At 40.4% G+C, this 22497-nt stretch overlaps 2 pseudogenes; both read right to left on the bottom strand.

Moving 5' to 3' along the window:
* Window positions 1–2036: 2036 nt before the first annotated feature.
* LOC149162763 (dolichyl-diphosphooligosaccharide--protein glycosyltransferase subunit 1A pseudogene) lies at window positions 2037–2969 on the bottom strand (annotated as a pseudogene).
* Window positions 2970–3309: 340 nt separating this feature from the next.
* LOC149162762 (uncharacterized) lies at window positions 3310–4080 on the bottom strand (annotated as a pseudogene).
* Between the last annotated feature and the right edge of the window lie 18417 nt (window positions 4081–22497).

Raw genomic sequence — 22497 nt, 5'->3', positions numbered from 1 at the left:
TTGAGGATTCAACTATTACCTCCTGCCTTGGAGGGATTTTCTCTTGTGTTTGCTGTTCTGTGGAGGCAGGTTCCTTGGTTGTACATTCCTGCTGCTCTACTTGTTGTTCCACATTTGGAGGTGACTCTTCTTGCTGCACTGTTTTGCCTTTAGCCATGTCTGCTGCTTGATCAGTTGTTTTGGCAGGCTGCTGGGGAACGGTGGATGAAGAGGCAGCTTCTCCAAGATGCTGAGGGCCTGAAGACCAAACCTGTCCAAAATATTCCAAGTCAACTGCCTTTTCTAAAGTTTTAATGGCTCTTTCTGCTAATTCTTCTTCAGAATAATCCTCCACTAAGGTGCCTTCCCTCCATTCTAGTTGGTTAGCATGTTTTTCAATTTCTGGAATGCTAAAATGATCATAGGTGGCAAGCCTATACTTGATTCTTCTTGTTATCACAAAATCGTGTACTAAGGGATGCTACTTAGTAAGATCTCATGCAACTATTTCAAACCAGGATTTAGACTAAGGCTTAGCCTCCTTAGTCAGAGAGGGCTCTCTCACAGATTTTTGATATGAATCATTAACAAGAAAAGATGGCTAACTCTTCAAACAGTACATGAAAATAAGCTGGTTGGAACAACAAAATAACACCTCTTCCATTGGGCTCATGGAGTCAAACACCTCTGCAGTAAACTATTAACTACTCAATCATGGAAGCCAAGGCATATAATGTTTAAACACTCAGAACATTTCTCAAAAGGAACCTCAACTCATAAATATACACAGGAAGTCTGAGCACTAGGTGAATTCAGAGTGATTGCGTATTTAGTGAGCTGTAAAACATAAAGGATAAAGACAAAACCACATATATTCTGAGCATTGAACACAAGATGAATCTTGGGAAGAAAAAGTAATCTTTGTATTACTGTCAAAAGTCTTTTACATAAGCTGATATAAAAACTCTGTTTTTTTCATAAATCTCCAACCCCAATTACATCAGAGCTTTCACTATATATAGGAAAACATACTTAACTACTTCGAGTCTCCTCCTCAATCATGAGGGGAGCTCGATGACCTATCATTAACTACTCTTATCTATTTTTAAACAAACTCATTAAATACATAAAGTATTGAGCTGTAACAAAGAGTCCTAAAACAATTAAAACTCTAATTCTACATCATGCTGGAAATGGCATTTATTACAACCAAGATGGTGCTCCTACGAGAAAAAGGAAAGAATAGGCTCATCCTCTGACAAATGGCTTCTTTTAGTTTGGCTGTGACAGGTGTCTGCAGTTGCTTGCTGGCCTTTAATATAACATGTTTTCCAACACCCTGAAATATAGGAAACTGTTCCTGCTTGTCGGTCCTTGGTTTGCCTCAACATATTCGAATCCAAAGGAGTATGCTTTTAACCTTTAATTAACCAAAATAGAGCGGACTGCCACATCTTGGATGTGCTGTAGGATGTATTGATGGACAGGTGTTTCCCTTTCAAATTTCCCGATCATCTCACCAAACTGTTTGTCTGCTTTGAAAACGCCACCTACAGCAGTTTCGTAGCGCGCTACGAAACTGCTGTGTGATTTAAAAAAAACACAGTCTTCCTCTAAACTCCTCACATACGAACTATTTAAATTCTGCAACATTAAAAGCTAGGAAGAAAAGTCATCCTCTCATAATAAAAACTTTCAGAACGGCACAGCTGCTCATTCTCAATTATAACAAAAAAGAAAACCTTCCTCTCAGTGAACTTTATACCTATCAGACTAACTGGACATCAGTTATATCTCATCAACTGCCTGCAACAACTCATCTACCTCTTGTTTCAAAACAATAAGCTTCTGCTCATGAGAAGATATGCGACTGTCAATCTCCTTACTTGGTAGCTTCTTATCGTAGCTATCAACTACTACAGTATGTTTCTGAATTAACTTGTCCTGCTTTTCTTTCTCTTTATGAATTAACTCTTCTACCTTGGGCAAAATATGCAACGCTTGGGAGGAAGACTGCAAGATATCAAGTATAGACTTCAGCTCCTTCGCAGTATCTTTCAATGTAGCATCAAGAAACCGGTGACCAACATCAGTGGCTCTGCTAGCATTGAAATGGTACTAAATTTATAATAAACCTGAAAGAACACATTATGTTCAGGCATCACATTCTTCTTTGATAGTACCACAACATTCCTTCCAATAGTGTCAAGATAGGAGTACTTTATCTCCGGATGTTGGTCTGCAGAAAAGGGAACAGAAGCATAAGAATCTTTAGATCCTTCTGGCAGTGCAACCTTCACAATAAGTTTATCAATGACCACATCACTGAATGAAGATGCAAAAGCAATATTAAGATAACGCCTGCCATCAGCTGCTTGGAAGAGAAAATCTTGTAGAGGTAAGTTGTAGCCTATTGTAAAAGTGGCTTGCCAGCCTCCAAACATAGGATATCGAGGTTCAATTTCCAGTTCTGTTTTTCTAAAGTCGGCGTTCAAATGTGAGGTAGAAATATTCCCAATTTCATCTCGGTAATAAACCGAATGTGCTCGAGGTGGCAGTCTTGCCACTAGACTCTTAAAAGATGATGCACCTCTAGCATTGGGTCTTGCTTGGTATTCAATCCTTGAAAAGCCACCTTTGATTCGAGCACCACCATGAAAAAGATGATAATTTTCAGTTATCTGAACATTTCCCCAATGTGAAATTTCTATTTCTCGCACCAGCTCCTTGACAACTGCAAATGGTTGGTTATCAAATGATTTTAGCACATTAGCATCGTAAACCAAGAATTTAGCAATCGGCACCACGGTAGAAGGCAGCACCAAAGCTCTGAAAACCTTCCTGGCCAGCGGTATCCCATATCTGCAACGTGAACAATCTATCCTCATACTGAAACTCTTATTTACATATTGATTCATCAGCGAGTTTTTACCAACCCTGCTATTGCCAAGGATGACAACCTTTAACAGAGTTCTTCTGCGGGCCGACATGATGAGCTCGAGCTTATGTTGAATGAAGATGGAGTCGAAAAGATCTAAGCTGATTCATCTATTGATCACATCTTGCAAATCTCGAAAACACATGCTCGAGCCTCCAGGCGGTCCAATGATACAGCTAGGTGTCAAATCCTTCTCTGTTTGGGCTACGTGTCTCTCTGCTTTCTAAAAACTTTTTCTTGGAGTTTGTCCATTTCACCCACAACACCGACAGAAAAGATGCGGAGAATGAGCCTTTTATTTTGCTGGATGCGCAAGTGCAAGAATTGCAGCAACACCGCCAACTGCCCGGATGCTATCTCCTTGATTTCGTGGATTTACTTGCCCCAGAATTTTACGATTGTGCCAAAATGTTCATAGGCTCTTCCTGGCACCAAACAATCTCCGCATTTGAATATCGATTCAACTCCCGTTGGACCAGATCATATGGGAATGGGCATAGTTGCTCAACCCGACAAATAGCGACATCTTCCCTTTGAAGTCTCTGTCTTTCCTCATCCAGCTCGTAATAAATCTTTCCAGAGTGATCATTCTGATCCTTAATGAGACATATAAATCGGGTTCCCTGCTTGTCGAATTCGGGATGACCTTGCATGTCATCAAATTCAGACAGATTTGATTTGCAGTCCTTGTGCCGAAGAAGATTCTTTGGAGACATGACAATCAAAGGTTTACGGAAATTCCGATTTATCTGGCAACAAAGAGCATGAAAATAGTTGGCAGGAGTTGTCACCTTTACAATTTGCCAGTTACACTGCTGAATTTGGGTGCGTAATGTAGGATCCATCTCAGAAACCACAAAAGGATTGTCATCACTCATCTGGAGAAACCGCTCTAATCTTGCACTAGAATGCTCTGGACCCTGGCCATCATATCCATGAGGAAGAAAAACAAAAAGTCCAGATTGGCGAAGCCATTTTGATTCCCCACTGCTTATGAGCTGATCAAAAATGACTTGGGTGCCATTTGCAAAATTACCAAACTGAACTTCCCACAGGACTAATGAATTGGGATTCTCCATTGAATAACCCAATTCAAAACCCAGAACACCAAATTCTGACAAAGAACTGTTGCTCACAGTAAACATCTCCTCAGGTTGAATCATGATAACATGGTAAGTAACTTGAGGTATTTCATTAAAATAATACCGTGAACCAAAAGAACTTGTAAAAGAATTTGATGCTTAATGCATGCACTACGAACCATCTGAAGGATTTGCCACACCATGAATCTCTGTAAATCTCAAACTCACCAGGACTCCACCGGCATACAAGGTTTAAGTGGATTGTAGCCATTTGAACACACATTAAATATCCCCTGCTTCCGCACATAATCTTGCAACATGTTCTCATTCTTCACCAATGTAACACACCTGGAAACTTGCAACATCTCTCTCAAATATAAGCCAGTCACTGATAATGAATTTTGATGAATATGACAGCTGTGTAAGATTGGCTGTGGATTCAGACAAATTCCCCATTTCGTAGCACGCTACGAAATCACTAAAACAGGCTGCGCTGCGAAACTGCTAAAGGATTCATGCGCTGCGAAAACACTTGGTCTTTAAGCTAATCTGAGCAAATTTTTGGAAACAGAATTTTCAATGATAACACTTCTGAGGCTTATGAAATGGTTAGGGTCATAGGGTTCCCAATAGAAGCTTGCCTTGAGGAGGAGGCCCTTTAGCATTTTTTCTGCCTCTTCCCAAGCTTCTTCCCTCTTATTAAAGATAAATGGACCCAATTGATGCTTAATTTTCAACTGTGCCTTCTTGTTTCTGCTATGGAAGTGAATCATATCTGCATTGCCGAACTGCCTGAAGTATTCTAGTGCAAAGAGTCTCATGGGAACATACTTTGGTAGCCTGTATGGTGCTAACGCACATCCATATATTCTGATCACTGTGTGATCTTGGTAAAAGTACCAATCTCCAATGCTATAGTTCTTAGAAAGCTGGAGGATTTTCTGCATATCATCAGTGAGTCTAGGAGGAGGGGAACTCTGTAGCAGTGACAAGGCTGGATGAATGAAGAGGTCAATAAACTCACAGTAATTGTATGGTGAGTAATGAATATGATGGCAGACTGATGTCCAGAACATTACAGATCTTCTGTTTCCCTTTGCATCTAGTTTCTTGAGAAAAAGAGGAAAGCTATCAGGTTGATTGTACAATAGCAGATGATATATATAGGAGGTGTATTTGAATACCCTCTCTCTCTCCAAGTTCATGAATTGTTCATGAATTTTGTTGGCTATAAATGTAGCATAGTGATACTGGACAGCAGGGGGCTGTCTTGGGGAAAAAATGGATTGCACTACCAATGTTGTCTCATCCACAAACTCACTGGTTTTGAACCCCAGGATGGAGGATATCATGTCTACAAGCAGTCTCCCTATGTCATTGAACCAGACATGCAGATAAGGGGGAGGTTGTCGGGGCTGGTAATCTGAAAGCATAAACAATTGGCCAATTCTTGTAATTTATGAGTTGGAGAGCTTGGCACCTTGCGCTAGTAAAAGCTGCATAGTAAGAGGAACCAGTGGCTTGGTTGGTTGAAGCTGTAGCATTTGGTTGATGGCTTCAGGAGTGATATGGAATAAGAAATAGCCTGAAGGACTCAGAACAACCATTTGAGTGGGGTCATAGTTTGTGCAGCACTGGTGGATCAAGTCAGGGAGCTCATTGACCTGAGGGAGATAGTAGATTGGCAAATGGGATTTCCAGATTCCCAGGAGGTCTGTACCATCTCTGTGTTTCTTCCTTAACTCACAAACTGTTTCTATGTGGTATTTGTTGCACAGCTCTACAGTGTCTCTCATCTGATAATCTCTATCTGCAAGGGCTAGCCATTCCAGGTCCTTATGTGGGGCATTCAATGGTGCAATGTTTAATGCCACAGGGGTCTCCATGGTTAACTGAAACTTGAAGTTGTGTTTGAACTTGATTTTCTGGGCACAGCAATACAGAGCAGTGGTTTTCAATGAGTAGGGCAATTTGCAGAGGGAACAAGGCAAATTGGGGTGAAACTGAGATGAACTGCTCCTGGGAGAGATTTAAAGGGAAAATGCTGGGACTGAGAATTGCCTTTTCGCTGGATTTGTCTGGCAATGGTTTAGATTTGAAAATGCACAATAAGCTATGAATTTGTGATAATATTGCACAATGGGGGACCTCTGTAGGTGAATTTGGGCTTACAATGGGAAATGAAGCTCCAGTTATTGAGGATTCCTAACAATTCCTGTGTTTTCCCTCTTTTCTTGTTTGCTTTAGTGAATTATGCAAAGACCAAGGCATGCAAAGGGAATCTGATAAATACCTGGGCACAGTATGAAGATGGTGTTGATAGATACGTGAATTCATGATGCCAGTAGCGAGGGAACAAGCTTCAAAGTTGGTGGACAAGCAATGTAAACGCTCATGCAGGAGTACAGTGAGTATTTCGGCGAAAAAAGGGGAAAAAATGACTTTTGCGCACTTATATAAAAATTTTGGTATTTGGCGCCTTTTTGTGGATGACGTCATCATGACGTCATTGGTCCGACAAGGTACGGAGGAGTGACGTGGTGGCTGGTAGTTGGGAGTGACGTGGATGGGCGATGTGGCGTACAGGTCTGAGGAATGGCGGGGAGTGGGGTGAGGTAGAGCTGATGTGGCGATGACGTGGGGCGGGAGCGGGACAGCGGTAATCAAAGGCGGTTAGTGGTATTTATCGGACCGCTAAGAGTACGGGCCCGGTAATGGTCAGAGGTCACCCGCTCCAATAACAGGCGGGCACGCGTCCTCGGCCCTACATCACCCTTTCACAAATTTCGGGCGGTAAAGGACGGATCTAAAGGGTGGTCCGAAATCATTGTGGGTCGTCGGATGGGAGGGCCCAGATCCGACAGACGACGGGCTGCGGAGGTGCAAAGGCGATACGGCGGGACCCGGCAGGGATTTTTTTAATATTTTTTTGTTTTTTGGTGGGGCGCACCAAAACACAGACCTTGGAAAAGCGGAGAAAAGTGGGTTTTTTAACAATATTTATACACTGGCGTGGATAATGCAATGTTGTGGGTTTGCAAAGCAGATAAGGGTAGGAATGGGTTATTGAACTAACCAAATGTTAATCCAATCCCCAATCTTTAAAGTGACCTAAATACAAGAACCCTTGGATTCTGTATCATTCTCCAAACTTTTGAAAATATGGCTATAATGCCCAAGGGGGGGGTATTTACATATTTTTGGGCCTTTTTTCACAATAGTGCTATAGTAGTAGGGGAAAAGGGGCACTTAGGGAGTTAGATAATAGGGTTAGAAGTCAATGTGAATTGGGGATATGAAAGATTGAAAGTGAGGAATAGAGAACTAAGTTTAGTGAGTAAACCTAGATTTTTAGAAGTAGACGGGGAATGATTTTATACAAGAAATGTGGCTTCTTTTTGGAAAAGAAAGTGAAAACCTGTCATGAATTTTTCCAAGGAGAAATACAAGGAGGACTATTCAGGAAGATCCTAAAGTTCTCCAGGGGATGTTAGAAAGAGAGTCTTTGGGGGAAAACAGGGGGAGTTAGACATGCTTCTATACTTTGCCTTCAAAATGCTGCATAGATACCTCTGCAATTGCTAAGATGTGCCTTCTTGATCAAGGCCAAAACTGAATAGGATCAGGATTCTGCAACTTCTGGCTACCTACCCAACCTAGTACCTAGCATTTTTTGTTACTTCAGAGAGGGTGCACTTAGACTTGCAACCCGCATATTCTCTTTTCTTTTTGCTGCCCTCCTATCTAAATCTACCCTTATATCTTCCAAGGGCCCAGATTAAGCTAGTGGGCTCCTTCCTTTCTCTATCCAGCTAGTCATTTGTCAAACTTGAACTGTTTGAACAGGTACTCATTACCTACTCTAAAACAAGAAATTTAAAACATGGCATGGCCCAGCTTGAACTGTTGAGCCATACATCAAGATAGCAGTGGCATTTTGATTGGCCACTTTCCTGGTCTTTCTTTGGGGTTCATTTCAATTATTTTTTCTTTTGACCAGTTCATTTTCTTGCCTTTTAATTATTCTTTTAAGGCATACCCTCTTTACATTTTTTAACTTTTTGCTTTGTCCACAAAAAATGGAACCTTTGTATCTTCAAAGATGATCATTTTTAGCACTTCCACTGTCAATCATGAAATATGAAACCCTATTGGTATAGGAGGCTAACAGTGGCTCCACTTGGGGATGAATTTTCCAGATGAAAAGTCAAGATCAACAGGTCAGATTGCCTTCTTTTTCAGCCTTTTTGCATTTTAACCTTTCCATTTGTTAAAGAATGTACATCTGAATCTATGAAACTTGCATGAAGAACTCCTTAAGTTGATCTGCTGTGAAATTACAACATTGTTCTTACCCTGTTTGTCTGAGTGCTTTCCATCTCCTAGATAGTTTGCAAGTGTTTCTTCTTGCTTTCCAATGATAGGATCAAAACATATCCCAAAAATGATGCAGTACCCTGATCTTTCTCAAAATTTGCTTCCTTTGGTGCTTTATTTATCTGCTGTAAATGAAAATACTGGAAATACAAATATTTATGTACAATATATGACTGTGCAGTGCTGGATCAGAGGCGGTCAAAATAATGCTTAAGCATCCTCCCATTTACTGGGCCTTCCTCAATGTTTGAGCCATCCAAGATCTTTAGAAAATAGGTGTTATTACCTTGTACAACATAAATTACATAAGGTCCCTTCCATAAGAAATCAAATTTACCATGTTTTCCTTTGTCTTCCCTCCTGGAATCCCATCTCAGCACTTTGTCTCCTATAAAGAAGTCTTCAGCCTTGGTTCTTTTGTCAAATATTCTTTTGAGTTTTTCTTGCAGTACTTGGGTTATTTCATAAACTTCCTCTCTTGTTTGCTGTAGGTGAATTGTATGATTGATCCTTCTTTGAATGTCATTTGGCTCAGCTTATATTTCTTGCAGTAACTTGATTACAGGAACACCTAAAGATGAAGGGAACCTTGCTTCCATTCCACAAACTAGTTCATATGGACTTGAACCAATGAATCTCTTGGTGGTCAATCTATCTGCCCACAGTGCATTCACTAACTTCTTATGCCAATTATTTTTGTTTTCCTCCAAAACTTTCTTGATGATGTTGATGAGGCTTTTTTTGGAAGACTCAGCTAGGCCATTACCTTGAGGATAGTAAGCAGTGGAATGACCTAGGGTCATATGATACTTGTGACAGAAATTGATCATTTTTTTTGACTTGAAAGCGGCAGCATTGTCTGTGATAATTTTATCTGGACAGCCAAACCTGGACATGATGTTGGTTTCTAGAAATTGTATGATAATGGAGTCATTGGCCTACCTACAAGGGACAGCCTCTATCCATTTGGTGAAATAGTTTGTAGCAGTCAGAATCCACCTATGCTGGCCAGAGGATGGAGGGTGAATTTCACCAATAAAGTCTAAACCCCATTGCTGGAATGGTCTCTCAGTTGAAACAGGTTTGAGTGGTAAAGGCAGAAGCTTTCTCTTACCTTCAAAAATTTGACATTTGTGACAAGACATTACAAATTTCTTTACATCAGTAAACAAGGAAGGCCAATAAAATCCAGCCCTTAGGATTTTATCAGCTGTGGATTTCCAGTATAAGTGTCCTCCACAGTCACCTGCATGAAATTCTTTGAGGACATTGTCAGTTTCATCTAATGTTAAGCAATTAAGTAAGATTCCTTCATGATTTCTCCAAAACAAAACACTGTCAATAATACAAAATTTTGATGCTTTCATTTTCAAGAACCTTTTCTTAGTTTTGGACAACCCTGGAGGAGCTTGCAGGTTTAACAATACAAAACATATATCAGTATACCAAGGGGATTGCATAAAGGCCTGGTTGATCTGTGGAGTCGCCATCTCCTGTTCATTGTCTAGTTCATTAATGGCAAGGGATTGGAAATTGGTTTCAGCCATCAGCTTGGCTAGACCTTGTCCTTTTATCAGTTTGGTTGGTTTGATTTCCATGTCATATTCTAATATTTTGGAAATCCATTTGCCCCTCCTACCTTCAATTCCTTCTTGGGTCAAAATATCCTTCACCACTGCATTTGGGACATAGGAAATGATGTGGGAGTACAGGATATAGATTCTAAAGTCTTTGATTGCTTTTACCAATGCATAGGCTTGTTTTTCCATAATCTGATATTTCAAAGGGGCATCTCTAAGAGCTCTGCTAAAGAATGCAATAGGTTTTTCACAACCTTGGTCATCTTTTTGTAACAGAACAACAACAATTGTATGCTCAGATGCAAAAGAAAAAATGATGAAATCTTTATCAAATCTAGGGCTTGTTAGGACTGGTGTGTTTGTCAATGCTCTTTTAATATCCTCAAAGGCTTGTCTAGCTTCCATGGTCCATTTGACCTTGGAGTATTTTTTCAGCATGTTGTTTAACAGTCTTGTGAGCTCAGCCAAATTGGGAATGAACCTTCTCAAGAAGTAGATTTTTCCTAGAAAGCTTTGTAGTTCTTTGATGTTTCTTGGATGTGGTACTTGTAGGATAGCTTGAATTCTATCTGGATCGATCCTAATACCATCTTTTGAGATTATATGCCCTAGGAGTTTACCTTCTTCTAGCCCAAACAGTGATTTCTTTGGGTTTAAAGATATGCCATATCTTCTACAAATTGTGAAAACCTGCCCAAAGTGTTCTAAGTGTTCTTGGTCTGATTTTGAGAAGGCAGTAAGATCATCCAGGTAGACCACTAGAAAATCATGAATTTCCTTAGAAAATGCTATATCCATTGCTCTTTGGAAGGTGGCCCTTGCATTCTTAAGCCCAAAAGGAATTTTGACATATTTGAAAGTTCCCCAGGGTGTTGTGAAGGCAGTTTTGTCTTGATCATCTGGGTGTACTAGAATCTGATTGAATCTTGAGAAACCATCTAATAATGAGATCCTAGAGGCTCCCACTACCCTTTGCAGGATATGATCCATTTTTGGTAAGGGGTAATGGTCTTTGAGAGAGACTTTGTTCAAATTTCTTAGGTCAACACACAATCTGATTTCTCCTGTCTTTTTCCTAGTAGGCACTAGGTTTGAAATCCATTCTGAGAACCTGATTGGAGCAATGCTTCCTGCTTGATACATACGTTCCACCTCTTTTTCAATGAGGGGAAGGAGCACCGGGTTCACTCTTCTAATTTTTTGTTTGAAAGGCTTTTGGTTTTCTTTTAAAGGTATAGTGTGCTGGATGACTGAGGTATCATAAGATTTGAGGTCCTCATAGCTCCAGGCAAAGACATCTTGGAACTCTTTAAACAACTCAATGTATTTCAATTTCTGCTCAGGTGGTAATGTTTTAGCTAATTTTATCATTTTGGGATTCTCTGTAGTCCCAATGTTACAATCTTCAATTTCAGCATTCAGTGGTTGCATTTTTGGTTTTCTTGAGATATCATTTGAATCAAACAGATCCTCCAAAGGGGTTAAACCTGTGGGTAGAAAATTATCTTTTAGCTCAATTACCTCTGCTTTTGTTTCAGCCAATTCATCTCCATCTATCTGCTTCAACTTTTGTATGGTTTCGCTGTTAAAGGTGGTAGGATGCAAAACTAGATTAGCTGTTTCAGCTGATATTTTCTGTGTAATAGTGTGTGTCTGTTGTTGATCATCTCCAGTGATTGAGTCAATGTTAATGCCAGAGAATTCCTCTTTTAGAGTGAGGAAGTTATTTATCTGAGTGTCACTCTCAAAGACTTGCCAGTTTTTGATGTTGTCTGGAACTGCAGGTCTATGTTTGATTTTAGCAGTAAAAGTATGATTGGGTTTGAAGGGCAGCTTACAAGTGCTGGCAAAGGTTGCCAAGCTGTGAGCATGTAGATTGAGTTCTCTAGAAATTTTAGTCAATTGTGATTGTGAAAAGGTATCAAGTACCTGAATAGCTGCTCCCTTATATGCTCTCAACCTTAGATCATTTGTGGTAAAGTTTCCTTTCATTTGTTGTATGATCAGATCTGAATCTCCTAAGATTGAGACTTTGGTTGCACCAATTTTTTTTATGAGTTTCAGACCTAACAACAGGGCCTCATACTCAGCCATATTGTTTGTGCATCGAAAGTTTAACCTATATGCATGACCCTCAGCCTGGTCATTGTGCATATTATGGATCCAGACTCCTGCTCCAGCTCCTAACTTGTTTACAGAACCATCAAATTCTAAGTACCATAAGGTTTCATGATCAAGATTTGGATTAAGGTCTTTAGAAAATTGTATCATGGGCAGATTGTTTTCTTGCAAGTTGCTTGATACATCATACTCCTTCTTTATATCAGTTATGCCTAAAGTGTTTTGGTGTTGGGGGGCAGATTGTTCATTTAATTCCTCTGTCTCTGCTGCCATTACTAGTTCAGAATAAACTTTGATGCAGATGTCAGCATTATAGAGAATAAATGAATCCATGTCAGAGTGTATTGAGTAGATTGGGAAGTTTTGGGGCTTCTCTTGACTGCTTACCACATATTTCATCAATGTTTCGCGGTATAATCTCTTTGGCTGCCCAAAGATTGAAATGGTAGCATAGGACATGTCTAACTGCAAGGATCCTTGGAGTTTGGCCCCCCAGGATCTTGTCTTGGTTGGGTATTGGACCAGAGAGACACATAAGTCTTTAATCAATCCTAAGCACCTGACTTGGCTTAAATCAAATGAGAATAGATCTTTATAAGGTCTTGTGATGACTAAGTCGAGTTTTTCCAATACAGATTTGGGCATTAAGTTGTGTGAGGCCCCAGAATCAAACATTGCATTGTGTAGAACCTTATCATGAATGTTTAAACTGACATAGAAGGGTGGAACCCCTCCATTTTCTGTCTTTCCATTAACCTTAGGGCCAAATAGTAACTCTGGTTGATCATCTAGGACATTCACAGCATCTTTATTGTCTGATACTTGGAGTGACTTGTTAATCTGATGTCTGTATACTTGGTGCTTGGCTAATTCGGAAAGAGGGACTGATATTTTCAGCTTACTTATTTCTATTTCCAAGTTAAAAGGCTTTTCTATTTGAATCTTGGCATTAAGTGCAACAGGTTTTTCTTTTTCAGCTAAGTGGTCAGTGATCTTTTGTTCATAGTTGGCATGATTCTGAATGAAACTGGTACCATGTTTGTTTCCCAGGGTGGTATCTGCCCTTGTATTTGCGGGATGGAGTGGGGCTGTTTGATTTTCATGGGTCTGTTGTTCCGAAACATCCTCCACAGTGACTTCTGTGGTGTGTGGGTTTGAATTGCCAGCTGATTGTGGAAGAGCAGTCTTGTCATTGGTCTTTTTTGGCTGCTTACTGTCCCTTGGTTTAAGAGATTTAGGTACATCTGTAGTTCTAGTCCTTAGTTTATACTGTTTATGTACCTCATAGACTACTGCATCATAACCTTCTCTAAAATCAAATGATTCTCCTGACTTAGTGTGAAATTGATTGTCATTATAAACCTCTTGATCTTCTTGTGTTAAAAAGACCTGATGCTCACTGTCCAAACCCATTAGATTGATGTGAGGTTCCTCAGTTGGTTCATTAGATGTTGAAGCCTCAGCATAATTTTCTTGGAAAGGAGGTATGATATGCTGGTCTGGATCAGTTCTTCCAACATTAGGATTTTGATTCTTTCTAAAATTTGGGTTTCTAACATTGCCTTGTTGACCTTCCCATGATGATTTTCTTTCTATGGTTTCCACCCTGTCCCCAAGTCTGTCCATACCTTTGATGATTGCATCTAGCTTTTGCTCGAATGATGAGGGTTCTTCCTTAAAAGTGGTTCTTCTTTCAGCTCTTGCCCGGTTTCTTTTAGCAATTAGATTTGCCTCTACACTTACAGCTATGTTTTGCATGACTGCCAGGGTTGCAGGGGCTCTTTCCATTAATTGATATGCCATATCAACATCAAACCCATCTGGAAATTTGATTAAAGCTAGATCAGGTGGAGGTCTAAGATTTTGAGGAATGGCATTATAGACGGTGTTGAATCTAGTGCAATAGTCCAAGACAGTTTCTTGTGGGCCTCTCCTTATGGTGTCATATTCAGATAAAATGTGTAGAGGATCCTTTTTCTTTTCCCATATGTTCAGGAAGGACTGATAAAGAGTGCCTGACTTAGGTATAGAATTTGGAGCAAGTGCTCTGAACCAAGTTCTTACTTCACCTGTTAAACTTTGTACAAAAATTTTCATTCTCACATCATCATCATCTATCTCATAATTTTCAAAGTAATCTTGCATTTTCTTGGTATGCTGCAAGGCAGTGTATGTATTGGTTCCATCAAAATAAGTAATCTTACTTTGGTAGTCCTGAGGCATAGCCCCAGGATTACCAGGTAGCTGAAGAGGAGCATAACGATTAGCCATATTTGCAAGGATAAATGGGACAACAGGAAGAAAAGGAACAGCTGGAACAATGGGGATAACAATAGCAGTTTGTATATTGGGTGGGGGTGTGGATAGTGTGTTTTGGGAAGTGGATGAGGAAGAGGGGGAAGAATGGGTTATATGAAGATGAACTGATGGTTTGGCAGGGGTTGGGATAAAACTTTGCTGAACTGCCTCAGGGCTAGACTCAGCAGATTCTTCTGGTTCCTGAGAGTCCTGGGAATCAAATTAGGATTATCGAAAACAGGTGGAGGATTTGGGTCAGGATTTGACCTGGTATGCCTAGTTCTCTTTTTAGGAGCCAGCTTCTCAAGGAAAATTTTAAGGATGGAAAATTTTCTTGAACTTTAAAACATTGGCGAATCTCACTAATCCCTAATATGCAAATTATAAATGTTTATTGATATATTTGTAAAATTAATCAAATTTATAATTATTTTATATATAGTCTCTATATAATGTTGGCGATTTTTAAGGTAAAATAATTTTATATTCTAAAATTTGGGCGAATCGTCTTTTATAAAATTGGAAATTGGCGAATCTTTTTTGTGGACAAATCATGGAAAATTAGCCCACTGGGCGAACATTAGCCCCTAAAATTTTCCATGCAGCTTCTAAACTTGTTTTTGGTATTTGTGAGAATATTTTTAGAATGATCAAGGGATTGCTTAAATTTTGGAACCACTATCTAAAGCAGATAGCAGTTGAAACATTCGTTCTGTCCCCAGTGGAGTCGCCAGTAATGTTATCACTCAGGTTGTTCGCTTTGACTCCTAAGGGAATACGGCTGAGGTAACCACAGACCAATCTTTGGATCACAGGTCCTAGCCTACCTGCAATCAGAGAGGGCTCTCTCTTTGGAATTTAGCTTTGTTTTAGTAATGTTTTTAGGCTAGTTATGATGCACTGAATTTTGTTTAAAGTTTTGGTTGAATGATGTCTTCTAACAGCTAAAATGTAATCTTCAGGAGTTTCAGTCCATTGGGCAATGGAGTCTGTGATTATGTGTTTTTTGAGGTGTTGAGTGAGAGTGATGAAACTATAGGGCCATATGGGTACTCATGAAACAATCTTCAAATTGTGGAGTATGGACTATTTCCAGCCAGTGAGAGGCAACTAAGAATCTTTCACTACGCTGGTGATATGGAGAAATGAAATATTACTCAGGAGCAGATCAGAATTCCTGAACAGTATTTACTATGAAAGATTTAGTGTAAATGTGAGCAATTAAGAATTTCACATTCATAACTAATTCTGAAGAAGACATTCATAACAGCAGAGATTGAGTCAAGGGTGTTCAATGAACAAATCCTGGACTATTCTTTTTCTCTAATGCTAAGCCTATGAAACATACAGCATAAGTGGATTATGAAAGAGCGGAATACAAAATAACATGGTTCAGAAAACTTATTGTGACATGAAATATCGCAGGAATCCTGTAGCAGCAAGCAAGCCCATCACAACACTCCAAACAACTCAGAACTTCAGAAATTCCATTAGCTTCTTGTATTAAAAGTCTGAAATTACAGTATAGCCCTTCAGAAGAAAAATCAACAACCCCAATAAGTTTATGCATGGGGATATATATACAATCGTCTTACAAAATATCTTAACGATGAGTCATTTGCTCAATAACTGTCTTTACCAACTTTCAAAAATAGTAGATGCAACAGTTATTGCTACTTTAAATGAACAATGAATGACTCTTCACTTCTGTCAGAAATCTTTTGACTTTTGGGGGCAACTGGGTCGGTCGGGTGCTTCATATTGATTCTGAGTAATATGCCCTTTACTGCTTTGTCGTGGTGCAACTATCTCAGCCCCGTTATCTGCATCTGTCGGTCCTGCTTTGGTGGTCAAACTTGATTGCTGAGTTGGCCTTTTCTACTCCTTTCCCAGTCATAGCAAATATATTAATTTTCTGAAAATGCTGACTGTTGATCGATATACAAAAATTTGGTGAAAGTCCTATTTCTTCACAGCAGTGTTTGTATCATGCCCGTCCACCATTCCTCTGTACGCAATTGGTGTCTTAGGATTATGCCAAAAGTCTCATCTGCCTCAGTATATTTGTAATAGTTTGGAGGCACTTCAAAAAGATGTCTAATCTCATTCATAATAAAAAATAAATTCTCTAGTTTGTCATAGAGACTCTGCCCAGATGGAGGCCCTGTTTCCTCTGGGGCACTTGCTGATGCAGTGATCTGGTTTGTGGCATATGTATTGACTCTTTTAGCATAGTTTTCATGAGACAGTAACCTTCCTGCACTGGTTACCAAGCTGGGAAGACCTCTGTTATGTAATGCTGTAATTTTATCAATGAATTTGTTCACCTCTGTCTGCATTTCTTGACACCTTCTATCCAATGTCTGTACATGATTTCTCAAGGTAAGCACTCTCTTTACTAGTAATATGGTATCAGTTTTGTTAGTAATACCCATTGCTGCCAGCTAGGGTCCAGTGCGATTGTTAAGGACATTGATCATCCTATTGGCTATTTCAGGCATATTTCCTAGAGATGCTCTTACTCTTTGACTTTCTTTTTGGGCTCTGCCTATGAGATCCATATGTTCATGGATAGTTTCAATATATTGCCACTAGTCTGTAATAGATTGACCAATGTTGGCCCACAGGATTTTCTTGATTTCAACTACAACCTTATCAAGAGAGAGCTCTTTCTCCAGTTCCTTTATTCTCTTCTCAAGAGCCCTTACCTCTCTTGTTTTTTCAGCTACACTCTGCTTTGATTTATCATACTTTTCTTCAAGGGCAGCCAATTTATCCTTGGTCTCTTGTAGTTCAGCCATCTGTGCTTCTAAAGCCTCAAGCTACTTCATCATGTTCTGCATGCTTAGGCTGGGTCCCTGTTCTGGTGTTGTTGCTGGCGCTGATATTCCTGTAGCTGGTGTTGATGTTGAAGGGCCTGCCTCTAATGTTTGTCCGGTGGGAGGACCTGCTGCAGATGTCTGTGCTGGCTGCATTGGTAATTTAGCTTGTCTTGTTTTCAGTGCTACCTCCAATGCACTCTCTGTTTCCATCAATCTTTTGTATAAACTTAGGAGTAAAGCCACCACATCCTGATCCTTCTTTTGCTCTGCCACTTCTCCAGTTTGAGGGTGAAGGGTAGCTAGCAGCTTGATATGCTTTCTCATAGCTGCTATGTCTTCATCTGTTTTCTTTAACAGTTCCTGCACACCCCTGGGGTCCTTTGGATCATGACCCAACTCTATAATGATCTCTTCCAAGGACTTGATTCTCTTGTCCTTGGCTTGAGATGATGCTTTTTCTAATTCAAGCTGGGCAACAGTATTGTGTAAAGAATTTTGTAATTGGTGTGCCAGTAGGGTCTTATCAGCTAAAGTGGAATAGAGCATCTCCCCAGTTTTCCTGTGTAGCTCAATCTGATCCAAGGGGTGGATGTCTTTGGAAAAAATTTCCAGATTAGTTCTGATATAATCGGCAGCTGTTTGAGGTTGCTGCATAGTAGGCCTGAAATGACTAAGAGTCATTTTTTGTTCTTGAATGTCATAAGCAGACATTAATCTCTATTGATTAGTTGGTGCCATTTTCAAGAGTTGGTTGTAGATTTGGTGTTTGAGGGGCTCATTCCTTTTCTTGATATCTACGAACTGCTGCTTGATGTTAGAGTCCACCTTAGATCACTACCTTGAAGAGCTCATCTCTGCCCCAGGTGGCATGTCCTGCCCTTGCTGTAAGGAGTTGGCCGATGTTTCAATGCTAGGAGGGGGCATATTATCAATTGGTCTCTCTGGTAATTCCTCCTCTGAAAAAGGATTTAGCCTCTGTCTTTTTTCGCCTTGCTGGTCCGTTGAAGTAGTAAGAGGAGTGTCCTCTTGCCTATCCCTTTTCTTTGTTCTTTCCTCATTAGCAGGTGTTTGTAATATTGAGGATTCAACTGTTACCTCCTGCCTCGGAGGGATTTGCTCTTGTGTTTGTTGTTCTGTGGAGGCAGGTTCCTTGGCTGTACCTTCCTGCTGCTCTACTTGATGTTCCACATTTGGAGGTGACTCTTCTTGCTGCACTGTTTTGCCTTTAGCCATGTCTGCTCTTCCTGCTGCTCTACTTGATGTTCCACATTTGGAGGTGACTCTTCTTGCTGCACTGTTTTTCCTTTAGCCATGTCTGCTACTTGATAAGTTGTTTTGGCAGGCTGCTGGGGAACGGTGGACGAAGAGGCAGCTTCTCCAAGATGCTGAGGGCCTGAAGACCAAACCTGTCCAAAATACTCCAAGTCAACTGCCTTTTCTAAAGTTTTAATGGCTCTTTCTGCTAATTCTTCTTCAAAATAATCCTCCACTAAGGTGCCTTCCCTCCATTCTAGTTGGTTAGCATGTTTTGCAATTTCTGGAATGCTAAAATGATCATAGGTGGCAATCATATACTTAATTCTTCTTAGGCTTATGAAATGGTTAGGGTCATAGGGTGCCCAATAGAAGCTTGTCTTGAGGAGGAGGCCCTTTAGCATTTTGTCTGCCTCTTCCCAAGCTTCTTCCCTCTTATTAAAGATAAATGGACCCAATTGATGCTTAATTTTCAACTGTGCCTTCTTGTTTCTGCTATGGAAGTGAATCATATCTACATTGCCGAACTGCCTGAAGTATTCTAGTGCAAAGAGTCTCATGGGAACATACTTTGGTAGCCTGTATGGTGCTAACTCACAGCCATATATTCTGATCACTGTGTGGTCTTGGTAAAAGTACCAATCTCCAATGCTATAGTTCTTAGAGAGCTGGAGGATTTTCTACATATCATCAGTGAGTCTAGGAGGAGGGGAACTCTGCAGCAGTGACAAGGCTGGATGAATGAAGAGGTCAATAAACTCACAGTAATTGTATGGTGAGTAATGAATATGATGGTAGACTGATGTCCAGAACATTACAAATCTTTTGTTTCCCTTTGCATCTAGTTTCTTGAGAAAAAGAGGAAAGTTATCAGGCCGATTGTACAATAGCAGATGATATATATAGGAGGTGTATTTGAATACCCTCTCTCTCTCCAAGTTCATGAATTGTTCATGAATTTTGTTGGCTATAAATGTAGCATAGTCATACTGGACAGCAGGGGGCTGTCCTGGGGAAAAAATGGATATCACTACCAATGTTGTCTCATCCACAAACTCACTGGTTTTGAACCCCAGGATGGAGGATATCATGTCTACAAGCAGTCTCCCTATGTCATTGAACCAGACATGCAGATAAGGGGGAGTCTGTCGGGGCTGGTAATCTGGAAGCATAAACAATTGGCCAATTCTTGTAATTTGTGATTTGGAGAGCTTGGCACCCTGCTCTAGTAAAAGCTGCATAGTAAGAGGAACCAGTGGTTTGGTTGGTTGAAACTGTAGCATTTGGTTGATGGCTTCAGGAGCGATATGGAATAAGAGAGAGCCTGAAGGACTCAGAACAACCCTTTGATTGGGGTCATAGTTTGTGCAGCACTGGTGGATCAAGTCAAGGAACTCATTGACCTGAGGGAGATAGTAGATTGGCAAATGGGATTTCCAGATTCCCAGGAGGTCTGTACTATCTATGTGTTTCTTCCTTAACTCACAAACTGTTTCTATGTGGTATTTGTTACACAGCTCTACAGTGTCTCTCATCTGATAATCTTTGTCTGCAAGGGATAGCCATTCCAAGTCCTTATGTGGGGCATTCAATGGTGCAATGTTTAATGCCACAGGGGTCTCCATGGTTAACTGAAACTTGAAGTTGTGTTTGAACTTGATTTTCTGGGCACAACAATACAGAGCAGTGGTTTTTAATGAGCAGGGCAATTTGCAGAGGGAACAAGGCAAATTTGGGTGAAACTGAGATGAACTGCTCCTGGGAGAGATTTAAAGGGAAAATGTTGGGACTGAGAATTGCCTTTTCGCTGGATTTGTCTGGCAATGGTTTAGATTTGAAAATTTGCAATAAGCTGTGAATTTGTGATAATTTGGCACAATGGGGGACCTCTGTAGGTGAATTTGGGCTTACAGTGGGAAATGAAGCTCCAGTTATTGAGGATTCCTAGCAATTCCTGTGTTTTCCCTCTTTTCTTGTTTGCTTTAGTGAATTATGCAAAGACCAAGGCATGCAAAGGGAATCTGATAAATACCTGGGCACAGTATGAAGATGGTGTTGATAGACAGGTGAATTCACAGCGCCAACAGAGAGGGAACAAGCTTCAAAGTTGGCAGACAAGCAACATAAACGCTCATGCAGGAGTACAGTGAGTATTTCGGCGAAAAAAGGTGAAAAAATGACTTTTGCGCACTTATATAAAAAATTTGGTATTTGGCGCCTTTTTGTGGATGACGTCATTGGTCCGACAAGGTATGGAGGAGTGACGTGGCGGCTGGTGGTTGGGAGTGACGTGGATGGGCGATGTGGCATACAGGTTTGACGAATGGCGAGGAGTGGGGTGAGGTACAGCTGATGTGGCGATGACGTGGGGCGGGAGCGGGACAGCGGTAATCAAAGGCGGTTAGTGGTATTTATCAGACCGCTAAGATTACGGGTCCGGTAATGGTCATAGGTCACCCACTCCAATAACAAGCAGGCACGCGTCCTCGGCCCTACGTCACCCTCTGACAAATTTCGGGCTATAAAGGACGGATGTAAAGGGTGGTCCGAAATCATTGTGGGCCGTCGGATGGGAGGGCCCGGATCCGACGAACGATGGGCTGCAGAGGTGCAAAGGCGATACGGCAGGACCCGGCGGGGAGTTTTTTAATATTTTTTTGTTTTTTGGTTGGGCGTGCCAAAACACAGACTTTGGAAAAGCGGAGAAAAGTGGGTTTTTTAACAATATTTATACAATGGCGTGGATAATGCAATGTTGTGGGTTTGCAAAGCGGATAAGGGTAGGAACGGGTTATTGAACTAACCATATGTTAATCCAATCCCCAATCTTTAAAGTGACCCAAATACAAGAACCCTTGGATTCTGTATCATTCTCCAAACTTTTGAAAATATGGCTATAATGCCCAAGCGGGGGGGGTATTTACATATTTTTGGGCCTTTTTCCACAATAGTGCTATAGTAGTAGGGGAAAAGGGGCACTTAGGGAGTTAGATAATAGGGTTAGAAGTCAATGTGAATTGGGGATATGAAAGATTGAAAGTGAGGAATAGAGAACTAAGTTTAGTGAGTAAACCTAGATTTTTAGAAGTAGATGGGGAATGAGTTTACACAAGAAATGTGGCTTCTTTTTGGAAAAGAAAGTGAAAACCTGTCATGATTTTTTCCAAGGAGAAATACAAGGAGGACTATTCAGGAAGGTCCTAAAGTTCTCCAGGGGATGTTAGAAAGAGAGTCTTTGGGGGAAAATAAGGGGAGTTAGACATGCTTCTATACTTTGCCTTCAAAACGCTGCATAGATACCTCTGCAATTGCTAAGATGTGCCTTCTTGATCAAGGCCAAAACTGAATAGGATCAGGATTCTGCAACTTCTGGCTACCTACCCAAACTAGTACCTAGCATTTTTTGTTACTTCAGAGAGGGTGCACTTAGACTTGCAACCCTCATATGCTCTTTTCTTTTTGCTGCCCTCCTATCTAAATCTACCCTTATATCTTCCAAGGGCCCAGATTAAGCTAGTGGGCTCCTTCCTTTCTCTATCCAGCTAGTCATCTGTCAAACTTGAACTGCTTGAACAAGTACTCATTACCTACTCTAAAACAAGCAATTTAAAACATGGCATGGCCCAGCTTGAACTGTTGAGCCATACATCAAGATAGCAGTGGAATTTTGATTGGCCACTTTCCTGGTCTTTCTTTTGGGTTCATTTCAATTATTTTTTCTTTTGACCAGTTCATTTTCTTGCCTTTTGATTATTCTTTTAAGGCATACCCTCTTTACATTTTTTAACTTTTTCCTTTGTCCACAAAAAATGGAACCTTTGTATCTTCAAAGATGATCATTTTTAGCACTTCCACTATCAATCATGAAATATGAAACCCTATTGGTATAGGAGGCTAACAGTGGCTCCACTTGGGGATGACTTTTCCAGATGAAAAGTCAAGATCAGCAGGTCAGATTGCCTTCTTTTTCAGCCTTTTTGCAGTTTAACCTTTCCATTTGTTAAAGAATGTACATCTGAATCTATGAAACTTGCATGAATAACTCC

Source organism: Pinus tabuliformis, chromosome 5_2 (genome assembly GCF_031772625.1).
Source record: "Pinus tabuliformis cultivar Carrire ecotype Pingquan chromosome 5_2, CPIR1, whole genome shotgun sequence".
NCBI classification, from domain to species: Eukaryota; Viridiplantae; Streptophyta; class Pinopsida; order Pinales; family Pinaceae; genus Pinus; species Pinus tabuliformis.
Note: the sequence above shows the minus strand (reverse complement) of the source record. Positions and strands in the feature narration are given on the sequence as shown.